This window comes from Nannobrachium achirus (assembly GCF_963921795.1).
Source record: "Nannobrachium achirus genome assembly, chromosome: 8".
In the NCBI taxonomy this organism is placed as follows: domain Eukaryota; kingdom Metazoa; phylum Chordata; class Actinopteri; order Myctophiformes; family Myctophidae; genus Nannobrachium; species Nannobrachium achirus.
The window spans coordinates 51329762-51351880 of NC_137817.1; positions in this window are offsets into that span (position 1 = coordinate 51329762).

Here is a 22119-nt window from a genome sequence, read left to right on the forward strand (position 1 = left end):
TTTGGGTGGTGGTAGACTAGCCATACTGTACTCTCTAATGTTACTTTAACCCATTAAGACCTGAGGCTTGCAAATCAGTAGTTCACACACTTTAAAGATGTTTCAAAAATGTTCAAAGATAGCAGATGTACAAGCTCACAGCGCTGCACAAAGTGATAAGCTGTAAGCTTGTATGTCTGCTATTTTTGTATATAACACAAATGAGAGGGATGCTTTCCCAGTTTTGATGGGTTCAAATAATAATAATTTGTAAAAGTGCTCTTCCAAATAATTACTTGATTACGAGTCAAACAATGCAAATGATAATGTAAATAATCATAACATAATTGAAATGTCTAAATAGAAATGAATGAACCAAAGGCAAATTCCAATCTGGCGGCTGGCCCAAAACCATATCACTATAAATAAAATGTATGTCACTATAAATAAAATGTATCCCAATGTATGAAAGAATGGACCATTGTAAAGCGCTTTGAGTTAGCAACTATGACGATGCAATCCATTATTATTATAAATAATACAAAATCAACCATTTAAATCTGTAAAATATAATCTAAATTATACTGTTCCTCTCATTCTTCTGTTTGTGTGCAACCTCAGATCATGTCATGTAGCACTATGTTCAGAGTCATGTTAAACATGAATAGCTATGCATGTCTAATAGAAGTCTTACTCACCACCAAATGGAACTCCAAACTCCTCTGCAATGGGTTCCAGGTTGCATGTGGACCATCTCAGCATGGCTTATATACCGGTAGGTGTTAACTGCAACACAATGCACAAAGTAAAAGTAGCCTAGTAGGAGTTGCCTTAAACTGGTATAATTGGCATGCTCTGGCTGGGGTGCTGGGTTTCTTCTTTTGGCAAAGTCGTAAAATGACTGCATATATGGTCGTGGTCACTAGTTGGCAGGGTGGTGTGGTGTTCTTCAACCCATTTAGGCCGAGAATTATTTAATGCTTTAACTATTGAAAAATAGCAGATATACAAGCTCACAGTGTGGCACTGAGTGCCGCGCTGCAAGCTTGTAAAAAGCTTGGTCAAATACATGTCATTTTGTGGGTCCTTGACATGAAAAAGTTTGAGAACCACTGATTAAGAAGAAGGATTTAGAAGACATTTATAGAATCGGGTCAAGAATATTCAAAGACTTGCACATTAATGTTTACGATTAAAAAATGTTTAGCAGATCTACAAGCTCACAGCGTGGCACTCGTTGCCGCGCTGTGATCTTGTATATCTGCAATTTTTTATATATAGTTAAACCATAACATAATTAAAGTGGTTCAAATCTAAAGTGACACAGTTTTGCGTTCAAGTCTAAATGGCTTTTAAATGAAGAAACCCAAATTTACAATTAACATAAGATAAAGGACTATATCGTCGGGTGAAAACCTTGTATGTCCAAAACCGTTCGTTTTGCATTTATCATTTTAAAAATGATTCAAACTAGTGAAAACAGCCGATCTACAAGCAGATCTGCTGTTTTCACTACTTTTGTGCGACGGCCTTCTATGGTGAAGCAGGGCTATACTTTGCGAAAAGATTTACAAATTTGAAACTTGGAGATACGAGGTTTCTGCCCGACAGTGACGATATACATTAGTACAAATACCCCCGCCTAGCTTTGATACAAGAAATACAAAAAAGTGACAGAACAACTCACTTAATTAAAGGACAACTTTGTTTTTTTACAACAAGGGTTCATATTTTAGATTGTAATTAGAGAAAAGAAAAAGTTAGTGTTAAAAATGTTTTCATTTGCTTCGTTCTATTATTTTATCGTGTTTACCTTGCTAAAATGTGGGGCATGCGTATGCATGGGGGCATGCGTGAAAGTGGCTAAATTTGTCTTTTTTAGACACAATAAGCCAGCAGTTTATTTATTGCTATTTACAGTAACACTTCTAGCCCCCATAAGTCACATCCAACCATGAAAGGTTGCGTTGTATCTTGGGAATGGGCTTATTCTGTGTAAAATGACATATTTAGCCACTTGTACGCATCCCCCAACCACTGAAATAAGAATCCCTAAAACAATATAAAGAAGTAAATGAAATAATTTTAACACTAGTCTTTTATATTCTTTAATTACTATCTAAAATATGAACCCTTGTTGTAAAAAACTAAAGTTGTCCTTTAAAGCCCTGACCTGGCTGTTCTCAGCCATCATTGGAGTAAGCGATGGTAAAGTTTTTAACTTGGGATTAACAGCTAAGGTTGGGGATTGTCTAATTGGGACTAGGAGGTCAGAACACATAACCCCAGTACTGGCCGCACTGCATGGCTAGCTGTTACTTTTAGAATGGATTTTTTTTACTGTATTATTAGCTTTTAAAGCTCTAAATGGCCTGGCACCTCAATATCTTTGGGGGTTGTTGGAACCCCATGTGCCTGTCCGTCACCTGAGGTCCTCCGACTTGGCACTAGAGGTAACAGGGTGACCAAAAGGGACAGGGCATTTGCCGTCAGGGCCCCGACATTATGGAACAGCCTTCCTGTTGACCTCAGGTTTTCTGGCCTTTTTAACCCCTTAATAGACCCTTTTTGTGATACTGTTGTGTACTTCATTTTAGATATATGTTTTACTCTCTGATGTTTTTCTCATGTTGTTAAGCACTTTGTAACCTTGTTTAAAAAGGTGCTATATAAATAAAGTTTATTATAATGTAACCTAGGATACTGTTCCAGGTTTGTGGTGCATAGTAGTCAGTGGTGTAAAGTAACTAAGTACATTTACTACAAGTGACATTTTAGTTATTTGTACTTTATTAGAGTATTTCAAATTTCCAATACTTTTACTTCTACTCCATGAGATCTTGGATTCAAATATTGTACTACTTTACTTCACTACATTTATTGAAACACTTTAGTTACTGGTTACTTTGCCGATATAAATTATAATCTTATAAAACATATGTATACATTAACCACTTTAGCCTTAATTTATACCTAGGCTATTTGAAAATGGACGATATACAAGCTCACAACGCGCCGCATTGCGATGCGTTGTGAGAGACAGTATTTCTACATTACAGTTTGAAAGATGAGTGTTAAAATGTTTTCATTTGCTTCTTTCTATTGTTTTAGTGATTTTAACTATTTTGATTTGCATGCTTGTCCCCAGGTTGGGGGCATGCATGCAAGTGGCTAAATATGTCTTTTTAGACACAATAAGCCCATTCCCAAGATGCACCGCAATCTTTCATGGGTAGATGTGACTTATGGGAGCTGGTGTAAATAGTAACAAAGAAATAGTCGCCATATTGTCTCTAAAAATACTTATTTAGCCACTTGTACGCATGCCCCACCCACTGAAATCAAAACACTAAAATGACTAAAACGATAGAAAGCAGTAAATGAAAACATTTGAACACTCATCTTTTCTTTTCTCTAATTACAATCTAAAATATGAACAAATTGGTGGATGTGAAGTGTACAGTAAGTAAAACAGGGAAAGGGAACCAGCATGAGAAGGTTGAGCATGACTAAATGAGTCCGTTTGGTTACGGATGGAAAAGACAGACAAGCAATGGAAACATGAATGAGATTGTAGTTAACCCCAGAACACCAACGTTGAATATTACCACATCATCAATAATGTTGGGTATATTTGACATTGTAAGTACAACAATACATGGCAAATTGACGTACTCTTCTTTAAAGTTCCAATATTAAATATCACAAAAAATTAAAACATCATCGGGTGGCCAGTAATAACATAATATGACCTCATGTAGGCTAAATCTATGAACAATGTGGGAATTGTTAACAAATAATAATAATGGTGCCGGGAAGTTCTTGCTCCACCCATTCCTGGGACATGTGAGCCTTGTCCAGTATTGAGTTTGTATTACTGTATTATGGGGCTTTGTGGCACAATGGTAGCGCGTCTGACTCCAGATCAGAAGGTTGCATGTTCAAACCACGTCGAGGTCAGAGCTTTGAATGTATGGAACTGTTTCTCAGCTGTCAATGGTAAGTTAAAGGCATCACTGATCCAATTCATAGAGGGTATGCCACCTGATTTGGTGAGTTCAAAATCTTATATGGACTATATGGACTAATAATAAAGTGTTTGACTCCAGGCGATCTGTGGATACATTTGTTCAAATCCCTGCAGGTTCAAAGCTTTTATACACAAGGAATGTCTTACAAACACAGTCATGAGAGTTAGAAAAAAACATTTAGATTAGGGTTGGAACTCATGACCTCTCGCCCACTAGAGATCTCAAGGACATGGGTTCAAGTCAGCATCAATTCATTGAATATATTAGAAAATGTTCTCATAGTGGCAAGACAGGGAGATAAACATATTGAGGTTGTCTTATTGTGGGGCCTTGTGGTGCAATGGTAGCGCGTCTCACTCCAGATCAGAAGGTTACGTGTTCAAATCATGTCAAGGTTAGAGCTTTGAGCGTATGGAAATGCCTCTCAGCTGTTAGTTGTGACTGGAAGGTATAGTATCACTGATCCAATTCATAAAGGGTCTGCCACCTGATTTGGTGGGTTCAAATCCATATAGACTAATCATAACGTGTTTGACACCAGGTGATCTGGGGATAGTTTTGTTCAAATCCCTGCTGGTTCAAAGCTTGTATGCACAAGGGATTTCTTTCAAACACAGCTGTGAGAGTAAAAAAACAAACAAACTAAAAAAAAAACAAACATTTAGACAAAGGTTGGATCTCATGACCTCTCGTCACTAGAGATCATAAGGACATGGGTTCAAGTCAGCATCAATTCATTAAATATATTAGAAAATCTTCTCATAGTGGTAAGACAGGGAGATAAACATATTGAGGTTGTCTAATTATGGGATTTTGTGGAGCAATGGTAGAGTGTCTGACTCCAGATCAGAAGGTTGCGTGTTCAAATCACGTCAAGGTCAGAACTTTGAATGTATGGAAATGCCTCTCAGCTGTTAGTTGTTACAGTAGTTGAAGGTAAAGTATCACTGATCCAATTCATAGAGATCTGCCACCTGGTTTGGTGGGTTCAATCCATATATGGACTAATCATAAAGGTTTTGACTCCAGGCGATCTGGGGATAGTTTTGTTCAAATCCCTGCTGGTTCAAAGCTTGTATGCACAAGGGATTTCTTTCAAACACAGCTGTGAGAGTAAAAAAACAAACAAACTAAAAAAAAAAAACATTTAGACAAAGGTTGGATCTCATGACCTCTCGTCACTAGAGATCATAAGGACATGGGTTCAAGTCAGCATCAATTCATTGAATATATTAGATAAATCTTCTCATAGTGGCAAGAAGGGGAGATAAACATATTGAGATAGCCTTATTATGCGGCCTTGTGGCGCAATGGTAGCGCGTCTGACTCCAGATCAGAAGGTTGCGTGTTCAAATCACGTCAAGGTCAGAGCTTTGAATATATGGAAATGCCTCTCAGCTGTCATTGCTGAGTTGAAGGCATCCCTGATCCAATTCATAGAGGGTCTGCCACCTGATTTGGTGTGTTCAAATTCTTATATGGACTAATCATAAAGTGTTTGACTCCAGGCGATCTGTGGATACACTTGTTCAAATCCCTGCTGTTTCAAAGCTTTTATACACAAGGAATGTCTTTCAAACACTCGTGAGAGTTAGATAAAAACGTTTAGATTAGGGTTGGAACTCGTGACCTCTCGTCACTAGAGATCATAAGGACATGGGTTCAAGTCAGCATCAATTCATTAAATATATTAGAACATCTTCTCATAGTCGCAAAACAGGGAGATAAACATATTGAGGTTGTCTTAATGTAGGGCCTTGTGGTGCAATGGTAGCGCGTCTGACTCCAGATCAGAAGGTTTTGTGTTCAAATCACGTCAAGGTCAGAGCTATGAATGTATGGAAATGCCTCTCAGCTGTTAGTTGATACAGTAGTTGAAGGTAAAGTATCACTGATCCAATTCAGGACATGGGTTCAAGTCAGCATCACATCATTAAATATATTAGAAAATCTTCTCATAGTGGCAAGACAGGGAGATAAACATAGTGAAATAGCCTCATCATTGGGCCTGGTGGCGCAATGGTAGCGCGTCAGGGTACTAAAGTATAATCTGATTTTTAGTAGGAATTGAATCTTAAAAAATCTATTTTCTTTCAATTGCCTGATATTCTAGCTCCATCAAAAAATGAAATATTGGTTCATTTTTCCAATTTCTGAGCTTGCAAAAAAATCAGGAAATTGCTTCAAATTTTCTCAATTTTTTGAATGTGTGATTCGTATTTTGTCATTATTTGATTTGGAACCAACAAAGGAAAAACATCTTTAAAAAGGTGTTTATTTAATTTTTTACCCCATTACAACTATCAGAAAATGGGCCCATTTTTCCAATGTTCTAGCTTGCAAATAAATCAGAAAGATGCTTCAATTTCTGAGTGTTTGATTTGTATTTTGTCATTATTTGATTTGGAACCAACAAATGAAAAACATCTTTAAAAAGGTGTTTATTTGATTTTTTTTACCCCATTACAACTATCAGAAAATGGGCCAATTTTTCCAATTTTCTAGCTTGCAAAAAAATCAGAAAAATGCTTCAATTTCTGAGTGTGTGATTCGTATTTTGGCATTATTTGATTTAGAACCAACAAACTAAAAATAGGCCCATTATTCAATGTTCAAGTCCAGGAAAGAAATTGTCATCATGAATGTCACATGAACACGTGTCAAGTCACATGGTACACAACTTCAAAATAAAAGCTGTAGGCTAGTCTAACATCCAAGTAATAGGATCAACAGGCAGGCAGGCAGGGGGTCCATGAGGGGTTTACAAGGGGGTCCATGGCTGGTTCCCAAAGTGTGGTTTGGGGACCCCCAGGGTTTCTATGGCTGGTTCACAACAGCCTGGTACAGCCATGGCTGGTTCTCAAAGTGTGGTTCGGGGACCTCTGGGGGTCCCTGAGGGGTTTCCAAGGGGTCCATAGCTGGTTCCCAAAGTGTGGTTCGGGGACCTCTGGGGGTCCCTGAGGGGTTTCCAAGGGGGTCCATGGCTGGTTAGCAATAAGTGTAATAGTGTAATAGGTGAAATAGTGTAATAGTGCATTCTTATCAAAACCTCCACCAGCTGTCAGTCTGTCTGTCAGTCAGTCTGTCAGTCAGTCAGACTTTCAGTCACACTTTTGCCCTTCTCATAGTGGTTTTGGCTACCAAACCACTACCCCCATTTCTCCCTTTTCTAGCGCCACCATGAGGCCGCTTCTTGCAAAACAATGTTTTGGACACTGCTCCTAAAATATTTGCCCTAAAATCACGCAAAGCGGTACACAGTATGTATACACTCATGTCATCAACATGGATCTGTCCGAGATAGCGCCACCATCAGGGCAAAATCTGTAGAAGCAGAGTCCAAAAATGTGTTTGAAAAAATCGCCCTGATAGTAGCGCCATCTCAGACAGATCCATGTTGATGACATGATTGTAGACATACTGTGTACCGCTTTGCGTGATTTTAAGGCAAAATTTGTAGGAGCAGTGTCCAAAAATGTGTTTTGCAAGAAGCGGCCTCATGGTGGCGCTAGAAGAGGGAGAAATGGGGGTAGTGATTTGGCAGCCAAAACCACTATGAGAAGGGCAAAAGTGTGGCTGAAAGTCTGACTGACAGACTGACTGACAGACTGACAGCTGGTGGAGGTTTTGATAGTAACTGCGACCTGACGGTCGCAATTACACTATTACACTATTATATTATTACACTTATAACAATATTACACAATTACCCTTATTGCGCTATTACACTATAACATGTATGCTATTTCAATATTACACGTAATGCACTATTACACTATTTCACCTATTAGACTATTACACTTATTGTTAACCAGCCATGGACCCCCTTGGAAACCCCTCAGGGACCCCCAGAGGTCCCCGAACCACACTTTGGGAACCAGCCATGGACCCCTTGGAAACCCCTCAGGGACCCCCAGAGGTCCCCGAACCACACTTTGAGAACCAGCCATGGACCCCCTTGGAAATCCGTCATGGACCTCCAGAGGTCCCCGAACCACACTTTGGGAACCAGCCATGGCTGTACCAGGCTGTTGTGAACCAGCCATAGAAACCCTGGGGGTCCCCAAACCACACTTTAGGAACCAGCCATGGACCCCCTTGTAAACCCCTCATGGACCCCCTGCCTGCCTGCCTGTTGATCCTATTACTTGGATGTTAGACTAGCCTACAGCTTTTATTTTGAAGTTGTGTACCATGTGACTTGACACGTGGTCACGTGACATTCATGATGACAATTTCTTTCCTGGACTTGAACATTGAATAATGGGCCTATTTTTAGTTTGTTGGTTCTAAATCAAATAATGCCAAAAATACGAATCACACACTCAGAAATTGAAGCATTTTTCTGATTTTTTTGCAAGCTAGAAAATTGGAAAAATGGGCCCATTTTCTGATAGTTGTAATGGGGTAAAAGATTAAATAAACACCTTTTTAAAGATGTTTTTCCTTTGTTGGTTCCAAATCAAATAATGACAAAATACGAATCACACATTCAAAAAATTTAGAAAATTTGAAGCAATTTCCTGATTTTTTTGCAAGCTCAGAAATTGGAAAAATGAACCAATATTTCATTTTTTTATGGAGCTAGAATATCAGGCAATTGAAAGAAAATTGATTTTTTAAGATTCAATTCCTACTAAAAATCAGATTATACTTTAGTACCCTGATCGTCTGACTCCAGATCAGAAGGTTGCGTGTTCAAATCACGTCAAGGTCAGAGCTTTGAATTTATGGAAACGCCTCTCAGCTGTCAATGGTGAGTTGAAGGCATCCCTGATCCAATTCATAGTGGGTCTGCTGATTTGGTGTGTTCAAATTCTTATATGGACTAATCATAAAGTTTTTGGCTCCAGGCGATCTGTCGATACATTTGTTCAAATCCCTGCTGGTTCAAAGCTTTTATACACAAGGAATGTCTTTCAAACACTGTCGTGAGAGTTAAATAAAAACGTTTAGATTAGGGTTGGAACTCGTGACCTCTCGTCACTAGAGATCATAAGGACATGGGTTCAAGTCAGCATCAATTCATTGAATATATTAGAAAATCTTCTCATAGTCGCAAGACAGGGAAATAAACATATTGAGGTTGTCTTATTGTAGGGCCTTGTGGCGCAATGGTAGCACGTCTGACTCCAGATCAGTAGGTTGCGTGTTCAAATCACGTCAAGGTCAGAGCTTTGAATGTATGGAAATGCCACTCAGCTGTCAATGGTGAGTTGAAGGCATCCCTGATCCAATTCATAGAGGGCCTGCCACCTGATTTGGTGGGTTCAATCTGTATATGGACTAATCATAAAGTGTTTGACTCCAGGCGATCTGTGGATACACTTGTTCAAATCCCTGCTGGTTCAAAGCTTTTATGCACAAGGAATTTCTTTCAAACACAGCTGTGAGAGTAAAAAAAAAAAAAAAACATTTAGACTGAGGTTGGATCTCATGACCTCTTGCCAGTAGCGATCATAATAGTCCGGCTGCCAGCTTAGCATTTATGCTAAGTTGGTATCATAGGTATGATATCTGGTATATATTTTTTTTTATTGGCCTAAAATGTTGTCTATATATATACGTTCATGAAACCACCTGCTGACGGCCTGTCAGCATTGAGCAATTGTTTTTATAGGGGGTAAAAGTGCTTGCAATGGATTCAGAATAATTATAAACCCCTAGTTTGACCCCTCAGGCCCTCACATGCTACTTAAAGCAGATTTTTGGGGGTATTTCTTTCCTTTTATAGTATAGTGTATAGTAAATGAATGGGCCCCACACTTTTACCCCCATAAAAGAAATTGCTCAATGCTGATAGGCTGTCAGCAGGTGGATTCATGACTGTATGTATATAGACAATATTTTAGGCCAATAAAAAAAACTATATACCACATTCCATACCCCACCTCAGCCCTGACAAAACTGTCAAAAGTGATGACTCATCACAAAATCATATTTGTGTGCGTCTGTTTTTAGGCCAAGGAATGTTTTGCATGCCAAACCAATGCTTGCAATGGATTCAGAATAATTATAAACCCCAAGTTTGACCCCTCACATGCTACTTAAAGCAGATTTTTGGGGGGTATTTTTTCCTTTATAGTATAGTGTATAGTAAGTCATGGGCTCAAACTTTTACCCCCTATCTATCTATAAATGCGAGAAGTCTCTGCGTGTCTGTGTGTCTGTCTGTCTGTGTGTCTGTCTGTAATCCGCGTATCTCGAGAACCGTTCGTCCCACCGGCTTCAGATTCGGCACGCGCGTTCCCCGCCGCGGCACGGAGTGCAGTGCCGGGTCTCGACCCGACCCGACGCGCGGTTTTCCCGAACGGGCGCGAAACGTTCGGAATCTCCTTATGCGGGGTTGATTGTTGACATCAGGCTGTTCCGGAGGAAATCGGCGAAAGCTCTGACTCATTGTGACATCACTTCATAAAAGGCTCTGACATCACGTACGCCACATGAGTCAACAAAAAATCTCTGTGAGTGTGTATGTATGTATGTAATCCGCGTATCTCGAGAACCGTTCGTCCCACGGGCACGCGCGTTCTCCATATATGGGCATAAAATGAATGCCCCCATATATGGGCATAAAATGGATTGCAGACAGACAGATACAGATATCTCCATATATGGACATAAATGGACAGAGGCAAACAGATGGTCAAAGATCTCCATATATGGGCATAAAATGGACGCAGACAGACAGATACAGATATCTCCATATATGGGCATAAATGGACACAGGCAAACAGATGTTCAAAACGGGTCCTATGACAACAGGTATAATGAGGTTTGCATTAAAGGGGGAACCGGCACTGTGTCTGCAACACAGTTGGAGGCACAGACAGATACTCCATATATGGGCATAAAATGGACGCAGATAGACAGATATCTCCATATATGGGCATAAAATGGACCCAACAGATGGTCAAAGATCTCCATATATGGGCATAAAATGGACGCAGACAGACAGATACAGATATCTCCATATATGGGCATAAATGGACACAGGCAAACAGATGTTCAAAACGGGTCCTATGACAACAGGTATAATGAGGTTTGCATTAAAGGGGGAACCGGCACTGTGTCTGCAACACAGTTGGAGGCACAGACAGATACTCCATATATGGGCATAAAATGGACGCAGATAGACAGATATCTCCATATATGGGCATAAAATGGACCCAGAACTATAACTGCAGTGATCTCCATATATGGACATAAAATGGACGCCGACAGACAGACAGACAGACAGATACAGATATCTCCATATATGGGCATAAATGGACACAGGCAAACAGATGTTCAAAACGGGTCCTATGACAACAGGTATAATGAGGTTTGCATTAAAGGGGGAACCGGCACTGTGTCTGCAACACAGTTGGAGGCACAGACAGATACTCCATATATGGGCATAAAATGGACGCAGATAGACAGCTATCTCCATATATGGGCATAAAATGGACCCAGAACTATAACTGCAGTGATCTCCATATATGGACATAAAATGGACGCCGACAGACAGACAGACAGATACAGATATCTCCATATATGGGCATAAATGGACACAGGCAGACAGATGGTCAAAACGGGTCCTATGACCAGGTAAAAAATAGGTATAATGGGGTTTGCATTAAAGGGCGGGGCATTCATTCCCTATTTACATTGTTCCGAGTTGGCCAGGTCGCCGACTAGACGCTGGGCCGCCCCAGCTTCTAGTAAAAGAAATTGCTCAATGCTGACAGGCCATCAGCAGGTGGTTTCATGAACGTATATATATAGACAACATTTTAGGCCAATAAAAAAACTATATACCAAATATCATACCTATGATACCAACTTAGCATAAATGCTAAGCTGGCAGCCGGACTATAAGGACATGGGTTCAAGTCAGCATCAATTCATTAAATATATTAGAAAATCTTTCCATAGTGGCAAGACAGGAAGATAAACATATTGAGATTGCCTCATTGGGCCTTGTGGCGCAATGGTAGCGCGTCTGACTCCAAATCAGAAGGTTGCGTGTTCAAATCACGTCAAGGTCAGAGCTTTTAAGTTTTGATTATATGGAAATGGAAATGCCTCTCAGCTGTCAATGGTGAGTTGAAGGCATCCCTGATCCAATTCATAGAGGGTCTGCCACCTGATTTGGTGTGTTCAAATTCTTATATGGACTAATCATAAAGTGTTTGACTCCAGGCGATCTGTGGATACACTTGTTCAAATCCCTGCTGGTTCAAAGCTTTTATACACAAGGAATGTCTTTCAAACACAGTCGTGAGAGTTAGATAAAAACGTTTAGATTAGGGTTAGTCTCGCGTGGCCAGACGGTTGCCTCCGCGATTTGGTCAAATGCTCCCAGCATACAGTCTGGCAAAGCAGAAAGATAAAAATGAGTGCGAGATGAAAGCGGAAGTGAAGCCCCCACGTCACTTCCGTTTCAGTCTCACATCGCACACATTTATCATTATATAAATACAAATCATATAAGCATGTTTAGCTTGCTGCTTAGCAGAAATTACATTTTAAAATATATTTTCTTGAATGGTAATTCCCGTTTCCATTACTCGCCGTTAGGGAGCTGCTGTTCCAGACTCTATATAGCATTCAGAGATTGTGGAATAGTTGTCTGGCTACGCGAGACTAGATTAGGGTTGGAACTCGTGACCTCTCGTCACTAGAGATCATAAGGACATGGGTTCAAGTCAGGTCAGCATCAATTCATTGAATATATTAGAAAATCTTCTCATAGTCGCAAGACAGGGAGATAAACATATTGAGGTTGTCTTAATGTAGGGCCTTGTGGCGCAATGGTAGCGCGTCTGACTCCAGATCAGAAGGTTGCGTGTTCAAATCACGTCAAAGTCAGAGCTTTGAATGTATGGAAATTCCTCTCAGCTGTTAGATGCGTTGAAGGTAAAGTATCACTGATCAAATTCATATCAGATCTGCCACCTGATTTGGTGGGTTCAATCCATATATGGACTAATCATGAAGGGTTTGACTACAGGCGATCTGGGGATAGTTTTGTTCAAATCCCTGTTGGTTCAAATCTTTTATGCACAAGGAATTTCTTTCAAAGAGAGTAAAAAAAAACAAGAAAAAAAAGAAAACCTTTAGACTGAGGTTGGATCTCATGACCTCTTGCCAGAAGTGATCATAAGGACATGGGTTCAAGTCAGCATCACATCATTAAATATATTAGAAAATCTTCTCATAGTGGCAAGACAGTAGACTATATTGCATAGAACTCATTGTCTTGGTTCGTTCCCATACCAGGGGCAGAATATATACTATACATTAAAAAAAAGATCTATTGCTAGTAAGTAAGAAACCAAAAGTTCTCCACGTGTCATTTGCACATTTATTAGTAATCGGTGTTTCGGTGCCGGTGTTATATTTTATGAAGAGACCATTTCAAAATGAGACGGCGTCGGTCGTCGTCCTAGAAACGGCAGATGTTGGACATGGTGACCAAACGCGAGGCTGTCCGCGTCAGTGCCTATATCAAAAATGTTCCGTTCACCATGTCAAAATACCGATCCGAATCTTGTTTAGATGAAGAAATGTTAAATGTAGGACACTCACGTTGTCGCGCTGTGGTGGACCGTGGTGCTCCGTAGTTTGCGTTTTGTTGTTGTTTCAAACAGGAAGACAAACAAACCACTTCTTCCTGTCACTGTGTCTAACAATATGTTTTATAAATAAAACTATTTGCCATGAGTAAACATGTGTCACGTAGGCTCCATTCATTATTCAGACCATTAAAGCGTACAAATAAACGCATCAATAAATTAATGAATACAAATAATCCAAAAAAAAAAAAAAAAAAGGTTTCAACGGGATTCGATCTCCTCTCATTCTCGGCATAAAATCACCGTTTCAGAGCATAGACCACTGCACCACGATGGGCACGCATGTAGTTGTTTGTACCCCCCATACAGAGTAAAGACAAACAGCCTTCACACACAGACGACATGGATTAACTTGAGACATTGACTCTGCATTTCCAACTCGGCTGTTTAATAGGCAACCGATTTGTCTCAACATCTCACTCGCCATCATTCATCAGATTTAGTCTTCATGGTATACAGCCTACTTGGAAATTGTAAATATGACGCATGATATAAAGTTAGTCTAGTCAAAAAATTGTATCCTATAAAATGTCAAATAGGACCAAAAACCCATCTTTACTAGCAGGAGCTGTGGCGCAGTGGATCAAGATCAAGCAGAGGATTCAAGCACCGGAGGTCGTAAGTTCGAATCTCACTCAAGATGTCAATGATAATGTCAAATCTAATACTGTATGTCTTAACACTGATAGCCTGATAAATCAGTCCGCATAACACCAACAGGTGGGTGCCAGGCAAGGCACCTGAGGTATTACAGTACCATAAAGATGGCTCATTTACAGAGGAACCACTTTCGATATCTCATATAACATTGAAAGACAGACGGATAAAAGTAGGTACTCTATAAAGGGAATTCAGTAACAAAGGGGTAAACAATAAAAAAAGCAGTTCTAAAAAATAATACTAATGAAGTGAAATAGGAGATATTTCCAAAGGCAAGAGGGAGGTAGGTATATGCCTTGGTCTATGGTCAGGGGGAGGGGCTTTCTCTTTTTTTATACCAGTTCGAGTTGCTATACTTGACTAACTTTATATCATGCGTCATATTTACAATTTCCAAGTAGGCTGTATACCATGAAGACTAAATCTGATGAATGATGGCGAGTGAGATGTTGAGAGACAAATCGGTTGCCTATTAAACAGCCGAGTTGGAAATGCAGTGTCAATGTCTCAAGTTAATCCATGTCGTCTGTGTGAAGGCTGTTTGTCTTTACTCTCTATGGGGAGTCCAAATGACAAGCTGCGTGCCCATCGTGGTGCAGCGGTCTATGCTCTGAAACGGTGATTTTATGCCGAGAATGAGAGAAGATCGAATCCCGTTGACTCCTTTTTTTTTTTTTTTTTTGTATTCATTAATTTATTGATGCGTTTATTTGTACGCTTTAAATGGTCTGAATAATGAATGGAGCCTACGTGACACATGTTTACTCATGGCAAATAGTTTTATTTATAAAACATATTGTTAGACAGTGACAGGAAGAAGTGGTTTGTTTGTCTTCCTGTTTCAAAACAACAACACGGTCCACCACAGCGCGACAACGCGAGTGTCCTACATTTCTTCATCTAAACAAGATTCGGATCGGTATTTTGACATGGTGAACGGAATATTTTTGATATAGGCACTGACGCGGACAGCCTCGCGTTTTGTCGCCATGTCCAACATCTGCCGTTTCTAGGACAACGACCGTCAACGTCTCCTCTTAAAATGCGTCTCTTCAAAAACTAGATCACCGGCACTATTTTCTTATGCTGCGTGGTGATATTTTAACTCGCGTAGTAGTATTTTCAAGGGGGTGGTGCGTTTTTTGTCACATGGCCCAATAGGAGCCGCGTATGGTTACCATGGTCTCATAACAACAAACATGGCGGCGCCCTGCAGAGCCGAGGAAGAGGGAGAAAAGAAAGCTAAACAAAGAAAATATCCTTCAAAAGAGCACAAAAGAATTATACACGGACACGGTGCGATAGTTTACATAACCAGCGTTAACGGTGGCTTTGGCTCTGCATTGCGTTGATATGGATTTTGCGGCTGAGAAACGCATACACAGACGGTGGAAGAACGTGACAGAGACAGAGACGCCCCGAAAGTCAACACATCTGTGACCCCCAAAAGAAACCTTCTGCTGGTCAAGTTACACAAGCGAGCACAGACGACCGTCAAACGAGGTAAGCAGCGACACACACACACACACACACACACACACACACACACACACACACATGCACACACATTTTAACATGCGAGACTGACATTATTCTCCATATTGTAAACAAAAACGCGTGCCAATTTTGGGCTGTTAAATATAGTTTTGTGTTACAGTAGTGTGAGGGAGAGAGAGAGAAAGAGGGAGGGGGAGGGAAGGAGAGAGAAAGGGAGAAAGAGGTAGAGAAAAGAGAAAAAACACACTTTGCCATCATTTCTATTCCCCTCAACTGTACATACATTATTTAGTTTTGATTTTATTGCTCTCATGCCAATAAAGCCCTTTGCCTGTCTTTAGATACTAAGACCTCTATTGATAATTGTATTTATGTGGTCTAAAAATATCTGATCTACCACCTTACAACTTATAGTCTTGTAAGATTAATTGTAGATCTGCTATTTCTCTTATTTCATATTTTAATGTGTGAAAATATTTTGTAAATGATTATGAAGATTATGCAAAAATGAATGTGATTATCTTAAATAATTGCGGTCGAATGATTATGTAATTGTGACAGGCCTATGTAACTCTTGTAGCGTGTGTGTGTTTGTGTACAAACATTCCTGTGTCATTTCATCCATGTTCCATGTCTGTGATAACCCAGACAAATTTACATCTTTGACAGCTAATACACCAGATGTTGTTGTAGTTGATGGAAGAGTCCAGGGAAGTGTCTATATTAGAGATAGCAGCACCTTTGACCTTAGCCTAGACTAGGAAGCCTTATATGAGTATGACCATGGTCATTACATACCAACCACTGCTAAATACCATCTCAGCTGGGCTACAGGTGCAGACTATTTGTCTTTATATCTGGCAGCCTAGGACATACTCACAGGCTGGCCGTTAGAGGGTTTCATCAACTTAGTACAGCCAAAAAGGAGGCAAAAAGGCTGTCAAAGTATTGTGCTGTGTCTCACAGTCTGCCATAATTGACAGCCGCCACATATGGCAGAGACAATGTTACTTCTAGGCTACATATACTGAGTGACATAACCATTGTATCATGAAAACGTTTTCCATGATTTTGTGAATGTATTCTTGCTGCACCAATAGTATTTGTGTCCTGTATGTTTCTCTTATGTGGACATAAATACATCATTAAAATGTGTGTGTGTGTGTGTGTGTGTGTGTGTGTGTGTGTGTGTGTGTGTGTGTGTGTGTGTGTGTGTGTGTGTGTGTGTGTGTGTGTGTGTGTGTGTGTGTGTTCAGAATTGAACCACCCTTTGCTGACAGCCTACAAGATCTTCTATGAGAGTCATCCGTTAAAGGCTTATAGTTGATCAAGAGGTCATGAACCGGCTACGGAGGATGTTTATCAACAGTGAAGAGGCATGAGGACCTTGATGCCTCACACTACAGGTAACTGGAATACCATGTGTGTCTTTGACTGTTCTTGAACACACAATATAAAAAAAAATTATAATAATTATTATTTAAAACATTTTTAATGATTTATTCTCTTAGGCGATGAGAGTATGTTTAAACAAAATTTGTAATTTGTAATTGTGAAAAGAAATCACACCGGTGTAAAGTGAGCAGTGCTCACTACACATGGTATCAAACACGACACACGTGCATAGCTCCTTGTATGGGCCAGTCTGTCCTTGACATCAGCTGCGGTGATGTTGGTCTCTGCATACTTTCTATGACATTAGTCTTGTGCTCATGCGGACACTCATACGTACATGGGGACCTACTGTACACACAGAGCCAGTCCGTGATGTTATCCCATTCATGGAGTTCTGTTCTCCATTCATGGAGTTGCGTTCTCCATACATGGAGTTCCATGCTCATGCGGACACTCATACAGACATTTACTGTACACATAAAAGCCAGACGTAAGAGTGGTTAGCACCACTCATTAAATAAAATAACACACTTGTACTCATCTTCTTTCCCTATAATTTTATGTTGCAGGCAGGATGAACTGAAGAGGAATTGACCAGTGACTTTCCTCCAGCTTGTTTTCCACTGCCTACCCAGCTCAATGTCTGAACTCTTTAAAAAAAAAAAAAAAAACATTATCAGCAGATAAACTGTTAGCCAAGGTTACCTCAGCCATCATGCATATCAACGACAACAGAGTCCACTGAGGTAAGCGTGTGACAGTGAACACCTGGCTGGTGCAACATCTAGACAGAAAACTACAGAGCACATAAGGATATATAGTGCAGGATTGCTTTTGAAGAGGCTTCTAAGTGACTATTCCGGTATGGCATGCCCGTGGCCTCTCACAGAGTTAAATGTGTCTGATGCTAAATCTGTTGTGCCTGGATTATATGTGCAACACAACAACCAACACTATCCTGTTATGATGATATTCCTGACGATGTGAACCTAAAAAGTTTTACCCATTTGTCAAAACATTCTGTATTTTGCATCTAAATTACGGAAGCAGACACCCAAGTCATTGTGTCTTGGACTTAATGTTCTCTCACTGCTGAGTAGATTAGGACATTTTATGTCGGAGAATGTTTCAAAGGCAGCAGAAGAAAGCGCTATGGGATGATGACTGATGAATGTGATAGGGATGAGTAACATACGCACCAAAGTATTTGGCAAATTTGCTAAATGGAAAAAAGCTAAAATTATTACATAATTTGTCATGACACAGCCTTAGGTGTACTTACATGTACGCTGCCAACAAAAGTAGCAAAACATGTATTTTTTGTGATGCATTTGTATGCGTTGCTGTTTTGGTCTGTATTTTCATATTCTGGGGGAATTGATGTACAAATGACAGATGCTGTGCACATTGTGGTACTTAAATAAATGTTTTATATCATATGTTGTAATAATTCAGAACTTTTAGTGCAATTATTTTAGTCTTCTCAATTTGTGGCATTATACCAATTTAGGATGTGTGGTCGAAATTTCATTGATTTTCAGCCACTTTTGGCCAAGGTGTGTCCTTTTTTACCTTTTCATTACACAGCAGGTTGTGCCATTTTTCATGAATGAGGAAAAAAAATGTTCTATGTGTATGTTTAATTGTGCTGGCGGCCACAATCAGTTACGTTGAAGCTTTTTGTCAACAAATTGCTACATTTCATGATCTAAATTCACAAATGTGTATACTAAGGCACCAATACTAGTTTCAGATGTTAGGTAGATGTATATATGATATTTTAGAAAGATTTTGAGTTGCTAATATCAATATAGTAGATTTTACAAGCAAAAACAGCAGCACAAGATTTTCGTTTTTTGTTATTCATTTTTATATACAATTCTGGCTGGTGACAAAAGTCGTGCAAGTTTGGTGCGGAGAACTTTTAACCCAAAGTCCACAATGGTATTGTCTATGCAAAAATGCATTGAATGAGTAGTGCCCAGGCGTGGGAACTAAATCCATTTTCTAAGCACTTTTTCTCAAAATGCAATACAGCCTACAGGTCTGACTCCAGATCAGAAGGTTGCGTGTTCAAATCACGTCAAGGTCAGAGCTTTGAATGTATGGAAATTCCTCTCAGCTGTTAGTTGCTAAAGTAGTTGAAGGTAAAGTATCACTGACCAAAGTCATAGAGGTCTGCCACCTGATTTGGTGGGTTCAATCCATATATGGACTAATCATAAAGGGTTTGACTCCAGGCGATCTGAGGATAGTTTTGTTCAAATCCCTGCTGGTTCAAAGCTTGTATGCACAAGGGATTTCTTTCAAACACAGCTGTGAGAGTAAAACAAAAAAAAAGAAAAAAAAACATTTACAGGTAGACTGAGGTTGGATCTCATGACCTCTTGCCAGAAGTGATCATAAGGACATGGGTTCAAGTCAGCATCAATTCATTGAATATATTAGAAATTTTTCTCATAGTCGCAAGACAGGGAAATAAACATAATTGAGGTTGTCTTATTGTAGGGCCTTGTGGCGCAATGGTAGCGCGTCTGACTCCAGATCAGAAGGTTGCGTGTTCAAATCACATCAAGGTCAGAGCGTTGAATGTATGGAAATGCCACTCAGCTGTCAATGGTGAGTTGAAGGCATCCCTGATCCAATTCATAGAGGGCCTGCCACCTGATTTGGTGGGTTCAATTCGTATATGGACTAATCATAAAGTGTTTGACTCCAGGCGATCTGTGGATACACTGGTTCAAAGCTTTTATGCACAAGGAATGTCTTTCAAACACTGTCATGAGAGTTAGATAAAAACGTTTAGATTAGGGTTGGAACTCGTGACCTCTCGTCACTAGAGATCATAAGGACATGGGTTCAAGTCAGCATCAATTCATTGAATATATTAGAAAATCTTCTCATAGTCGCAAGACAGGGAAATAAACATAATTGAGGTTGTCTTATTGTAGGGCCTTGTGGTGCAATGGTAGCGCGTCTGACTCCAGATCAGAAGGTTGCGTGTTCAAATCACGTCAAGGTCAGAGCTTTGAACGTATGGAAATGCCTCTCAGCTGTTAGTTGCTACAGTAGTTGAAGGTAAAGTATCACTGATCAAATTCATAGAGATCTGCCACCTGATTTGGTGGGTTCAATCCATATATGGACTGATCATAAAGGGTTTGACTCCAGGCGATCTGGGGATAGTTTTGTTCAAATCCCTGCTGTTTCAAAGCTTGTATGCACAAGGGATTTCTTTCAAACACAGCTGTGAGAGTAAAAACAAAAAAAACAAACAAAAAACATTTAGACTGAGGTTGGATCTCATGACCTCTTGCCAGTAGCGATCATAAGGACATGGGTTCAAGTCAGCATCAATTCATTAAATATATTAGAAAATCTTCTCATAGTCGCAAGACAGGGAAATAAACATAATTGAGGTTGTCTTATTGTAGGGCCTTGTGGTGCAATGGTAGCGCGTCTGACTCCAGATCAGAAGGTTGCGTGTTCAAATCACATCAAGGTCAGAGCGTTAAATCTATTAGTCGAGGACCCACATGGCCAAAAGCTCAAAGAAAAGAGCGGTACCTGTGATTTTCTGCCGTACTTTTTATTTCAGTTTTATCTATTAGTTTGGTCATTACGGTCCACAGAATGAGAGGCCTGCTCTGCCGGAAACATCGCGAAAAAAAGTTATGGCCATTTGTATATTCACTGTCCCATTACTCCACTAGAAATATAAAAAAAAGAAAAAAAGTCTGCTTTAATTAGCATGTGAGGGGTCAAACTAGGGATTCTTCGTGATTCTGAATCCATTGCAAGCATTTGTTTTGCATGAAAAACTTCCTTGGGCTAGATATCAACCCCCCAAAACAGTCAAAAGTGATGAGTCATCACTTTTTTTTCCACTTTTCTCAGTTTTGGGCTGCCGAAAAGTAACCCAAGCAATGTTTTTTATGCAAAACAAATGCTTGCAATGGTTTCAGAATCATGAAGAACCCCTAATTTGACCCCTCACATGCTAATTAAAGCAGATGTTTTTCCTTTTTTTAATATTTCTAGTGGAGTCAATGGGACAGTGAATATGCAAATGGCCATAACTTTTTTTCGCGATGTTTCCGGCAGAGCAGGCCTCTCATTCTGTGGACCTTAATGACCAAACTAAAAGATAAAACAGAAATAAAAAGTACGGCAGAAAATCACAGGTCCCCTCCCATTTTGGGGACTGGGTCCCCGACTATATGGAAATGCCACTCAGCTGTCAATGGGGAGTTGAAGGCATCCCTGATCCAATTCATAGAGGGCCTGCCACCTGATTTGGTGGGTTCAATCCGTATATGGACTAATCATAAAGTGTTTGACTCCAGGCGATCTGTGGATACACTTGTTCAAATCCCTGCTGGTTCAAAGCTTTTATGCACAAGGAATTTCTTTCAAACACAGCTGTGAGAGTAAAAAAAAAAAAAAACAAAAACATTTAGACTGAGGTTGGATCTCATGACCTCTTGCCAGTAGCGATCATAAGGACATGGGTTCAAGTCAGCATCAATTCATTAAATATATTAGAAAATCTTCTCATAGTGGCAAGACAGGGAGATAAACATATTGAAATAGCCTCATTATGGGGCCTTGTGGCGCAATGGTAGCGCGTCTGACTCCAGATCAGAAGGTTGCGTGTTCAAATCACGTCAAAGTCAGAGCTTTGAATGTATGGAAACGCTTCTCAGCTGTCAATGGTGAGTTGAAGGCATCCCTGATCCAATTCATAGAGGGTCTCCTGATTTGGTGTGTTCAAATTCTTATATGGACTAATCATAAAGTGTTTGACTCCAGGCGATCTGTCGATACATTTGTTCAAATCCCTGCTGGTTCAAAGCTTTTATACACAAGGAATGTCTTTCAAACACTGTCGTGAGAGTTAGATAAAAACGTTTAGATTAGGATTGGAACTCGTGACC